We start from the raw sequence: 5,378 nt of genomic DNA, 5'->3' as shown, positions 1-5,378 counted from the left end.
CGTCGAAGTCGATGAGCTCAGTGCAGTAGTTGTCGTGCTTGCCGAAGGTGACAGGGAGGCGGACCTGCCCTATCGGGGTGGTGGAACCGTCAGTAACTCCTGAGAAAGGCTTGGTCGGCTGAAGTTGATCATATGGCACTTGGAGGTTATCGAACATCTCAACGGACAGGACGTTAAGCCCTGCGCCGCCATCGATGAGGGCCTTGGTGACTTGCACGTTGCTGATGACTAGGGAACAGAACATCGGGAGGACGCCAGCAGTAGATGCACACTTGAGTTGATCTGCCGAACTGAAGGTGATGGCGGACTTGGACCACCTGAGCGGGCGCGTGGCCTCAAGCCTGGGGAGGACTGCATTCACCTCGTGAGCAAACTTCTTGAAGATGCGTTGAGAGGCTGGGACCCGAGCTCCGCCGAAGATGCAAGGGATAGCACATGGCTCCTGGAAGCCCCCAGCGCCCTCGTCCTAATGATGGTCGTCATTCCTTCTTGGCGGTGGCGGTAGAGGAGGAAGGCCTGCGTTGCCCCACGGGCGGTCCTCACGAGGTTGATCCCTCCAGGCACCCTCGCGAGGCTGGTCCTGCCAGCGATCCTCACGAGGTCGGTCATGCCACTCCTGACGAGGTCCACGGTCGTCAAATCGTCCTCCTCCACGTCCTCCTCCTCGGCCATAGCCACGGTCATTGCGCTCGGGGCGACGACCGAAGCCTCCTTCTCGAATGGCCCTGAGCTCCTGACACTCGTTGGTGTTGTGGGTGTGGATGTTGTGGTAGGCGTAGAATGGTCAGCTGCCCTTGGATGACTCCGGCTGGTCCCTGCCGCTCTTCGTGTCTGGTCTGCTGCGAGCACGGCCGCTCCCTTGCGCTTCACGTCCTTGGCCTTGGCCTTCTTTTCTTCCGGGTCTGCAGCTGGAAGCTCGAGCAGGGAGAGGCATCCTTCCTTAGCCCTCGCGCACTTGGTCACCAGGTTGAACAGCTCCAGGGATGTGCACAACTCTTCGTGGATGGCAAGCTCCTCCTTCATCTTGACATCACGGACGCCATCAGAGAATGCTGAGATGATGGCCTCATCCTTCACCTTGGGGATCCTGAGGCGGGCGCTATTGAAGCGCTAGATGTATTTCTGCAGGGTCTCCCCAGGCTGTTGGTTGATGCGGCGTAGGTCACCCACGGCTGGGGGGTGGTCACGAGTGCCCTGGAAGTTGGCGATGAAGCGGCTGCGCATTTCATCCTAGGAGGAGATCGAGCCGGGAGGCAGGTTCAGGAGCCATGTGCGGGCACCGTCCTTGAGCGCCATGGGAAACAAGTTCGCCATGACCTTCTCGTCTCCATTGGCTGCCTCGATGCTTAGCTCATAGATCTGCAAGAACTCCGCGGGGTAGCGGTACCGTCATAGCGAGGAGGCAGGTCCGGCTTGAACTTGCCCGGCCAGGTGACGCTACGCAGCTCAGGGGTGAAGGCGCGACAGCCTGCTGTGGTCACCGGAGCCCTTTACTGACGCGGAGCTTGCTCTTAATGGTACCCGCACACTGCCGCCAGAGGCAGTATGCGGTCTTGTCACGCTGGTGCAGCGAGCACGGGGCGCCTTCTTGAGGACGAGGTATTTCTTGGCAGCTTTTTTCTTGTCGCGCGGGCGCTGGATGCGCCGGGTCACATCCAGGGCACCGTCTTGGGGCGTAGGTGGCGGAGGCGCTCCTAGAGCCGTGTCACCCGCGCCTGGCGGATGGCGAGGCAGCAAGAGAAACGGTGCAGGAGAGCCCCCTGCGGCACTGACGAGCTCGGTGATGTGAGCAAGCGATTCTTCATAGAGGTCGTCGACGGGGCGGTAATGCAGGAGCTCACGCGCCAGGAGCAGCGCAGCCTGCGCCTCCATGGGGGCGCGACGAGTGTGGGACGACGAACCAGCTGGGGTCAGTGACGGAGTGGCGGTGCGGCCTTCCCGCCGCACCAAGGGGTGCAGCAAAGATGCTTGATGCTCGTTCCACGCCGGGCTGGTGGCGGTGTTGGCCGCATGCGACAGAGAATGATGGGGAGGCCCGCCGACAGGGGCGGTCTGGGAAACCCGAGCGGTGAGAGCAGCCCGGCGCTCGGCGTGGGCTCGGTGGGCGTCCGACATGGATGCGACGAAGCGATGGGACACGGATCGACGGAAAGGAGGTTTCGGCACACCCCTACCTAGCACGCCAAATGTCGGATATCGGGTTCCGGCAAAACCCTAAAGGATCGAACACTGGGGTGCACACGAAGATTTCTCCCTACTGAAGCACGCCCTCAGCCTCGCCGCAATCTCTAGGCTAACTAGATGAACTCACAACGCAAGAGACACAAGATTTATACAGGTTCGGGCCACTGTTGTGGTGTAATACCCTACTCATGTGTGTGGTGTGATGGATTGCCTCTTGGGCTGATGATGAATAGTACAAGGGAAGAATAGCCTCACGAGGAGAGGTGTACTTGTGCTTGGTGTGGTGTGTAGATGAACTGGGTTCCCCCTTCTACTGTGGTGGCTAGCCTATTTATGGAGGCCCTGGTCCTCTTCCCAAATATTGAGCGGGAAGGGATCCAACAACGGCCATTTTGAAAGGGGACAACTAGTACAAGCTATCCTGACTAAAGGTGGTCTTTGCCTGTCAAAGGCGCTGGTGGTGACGCCATCTTGGGCTCCACGATGACCTCCGTCCTGCCGTCCTTCTGGTGTTGGTCTTGTTGCACCGATATGGAATCCTTTGCCTGATGCCTTGATACTCCGCGCCTATGCTTGCCCCTTAGCACCAAAGGGGAAACGAGGGCACTGCATGGGCTGGCGCCCGCCTGGTTTTGGTCGTCATGGCTTGCATCACGGGGACCTCACGAGGTACCCCTTGCCTTGATCTCTCCGCCTCCTTGCGAGCCTGCCTAGTGACGCCACTCCTGAGGAGGCCTTGTGTCGTCCGCCCCACGAGGCTTGGCCCCTCGCAAGGGTCTTGAGTGTTTGGTTGATGAAGATGGGCCGTACTGGGCCACTGGTGGATCCACGCCGCAGGCCCAGGTAGGCAAGTCTGGGGACCCCCATTCCCAGAACGTCGACAAAGCCCTAGCCAAATCGTAAGTATACGTACGCGGTAATATTCTGGTCTTTCACTTTGTCGTTTTTTTAGTGTGCTAGACAATGTGTCTGTTGTCCAGCCCAGTCCAACATGAGCTATCCTCCTCTTCGGAGGGGTCGCTAGAGCCGTCGGCGATGAACAGCGGGTCCCTTCCGACGGCCACCTCCACCAAGGCCGCGGAAAACACCGAGGTGTTGCTCGAAGGATACCAGGCCAACGGGAGACGTTCCAGTAATGCCGGAGGATAAAACCCCGGTTGCCAAACACATGGGGGGAAAGACCCCTACGGACCCCGACGATGGGGACCGCATCCAATTCGGCCCTCGGCCGCATACAGCTCCGGAGACCCAAGTGGCTCCGGATTCAAGCAGGCAACCTCTCCCGAACGAGGGGGACATGCCGCCTCCACCGGTGACTTCTGTCCATCCAGAGGCACCAGATAGATTGTTGGAAGCGCTGCAAGGCCCTTCCATTATGGAAGAACACCGTAGTCTTATGAGTACGGTGATTGAGCAAGTCCAATCCGCCGAAAATGGACCGATGTCACATCCCTAGTCTGGTATGACTTAGACTAGCTAGCCATTTGTGCATCATATTTAAATTTCATTTAAATTTGAAATGAGGATTGGTGGAACCCTCAGAATCATTTTTGAAAATGACCCAAATAAAAATTTCTCCAAAAGGGTCCAAGAAAATGCTCATGTTGCCCTCTAAAAATATTGGACAGAGATAAAAATCAAACCAATATTTTTAGGAGCTCATGGATATTTAATTTTGGCCATTTGGATTAATCCGATAATTATTTGCTTTGGATATATATTGTTATATATATATATGAAATATGGTCCAAAAATTATGCCATTTATAAAGGAGCTCTGGAGTAATATATCTAGCTCCTGCAAAAATTGGCATAAGGTAATAAATTGATTTAGTATTTTATTAAATCAAAACAAATGTCAAAATTTAGAAAAAGAAATAAAACAGGAAAACCTTACCTGGGCTTCTGCCTGGCGCCTCTGGCCCAGCAGCAGCAGGCCGGCCCAGCCAGCAGGCGGCCCAGCCCGCCTCCTCCTCTGTCGTCTTCGTCCTCGACAGAGGGAGGGGAGCGTGCCCGGCATGCGCGCGCGCCACCGCGCCACGCCACCAGTCTCCCTGCTTGCCTGGCGCCCTCCTCGTTGCCCTGGAACGCCGGACGACGCCATGCAGCCACCCCAACCTCTCTCGCAATCTCCCTCGCCCTCCTTCTCTCCCCCTGCTCTCTCTCTCTCTCACCGAAGCACTGCCGCCGCCGCAGCTCACCACCGACGCGCTCCCCGCCGTCCCCTCGCCCCTCCATAGAGTTCCCGAGCTCCGCCGCGACCCCCTCTCCCTCCTCACCGAGCAAGCAACCCGGGCGAGCTCCGCTTCATCGCAATCGCCGTCGTCTTCAAGCTCCGGCCGACGAGATCGCCGTCGTCGCTCCGGCTGCCCCAAGCCTTCCCCGAGCTCGCCGAGACGCCGTTGGATCCGCGGTGAGCTCCGCCACCGTTCCCCTCTCTTCTCCCCCTCGTTTCCGCGCCGTAGCACCGTTCCCCACCACGGCCGAAGCCTCTCGCCCCGGTCCATGTCGCCGTCGCCGTCTCGGCCCGCCTCCGCCCAAACCGAGCATCCCATCACGCTCCCAGTGCCACGAGGGTGCCGCCGAGCCCCTCAGGTGGCCTCCCCGTGCCCCGCAGCCCGTTCCCGCTCGAAGCCGAGCTCCGACCGCCGCCGCGAGCTTTGCTCCGGCGAGCTCCGGCCTCCCCCGCTCCTTCCACCTGCCCCACCAGATGCGCGAGAGCCCGGGCTACGCCCCGGTGCTCTCCGACGCCGCCCCCGTGGCCGTTCCGCGGACGCCGCCGCGTCCAGAGGTCACCGGCGGTGAGCCCCGTCGCCTGAGCCCCGCCATGTGGGCCCGGCCCGTCAGATGATTAGCTTAGTGCTAATCACCGCTTAATTAACCCCCCCTGCGACTGACAGTGGGCCCCAGCGCCACTAACTTTTAATTAGGATTAAATTAACCCCCTGTTTAACCCCCTGTCACTGACGTGTGGACCCCACACGTCAGGTTTGACCCCATCAGCCGCAGTTGACTGCTGACGTCGTGCTGACGTCATGCTGGCGCAATATATGAATTCTGGATTTAAATTAAATCAGAAAATTCCAGAAATTGTTTTAAACTTCAAAAATTCATAACAATTCAACCGTAGCTCAGATTAAAATAATTTATATATGAAAAATTATCAGAAAAATGCAATCTTTCCATCTGTACTAG

The sequence above is a fragment of the Triticum aestivum genome, chromosome 3B (assembly GCF_018294505.1).
Source record: "Triticum aestivum cultivar Chinese Spring chromosome 3B, IWGSC CS RefSeq v2.1, whole genome shotgun sequence".
In the NCBI taxonomy this organism is placed as follows: Eukaryota; Viridiplantae; Streptophyta; class Magnoliopsida; order Poales; family Poaceae; genus Triticum; species Triticum aestivum.
Note: the sequence above shows the minus strand (reverse complement) of the source record.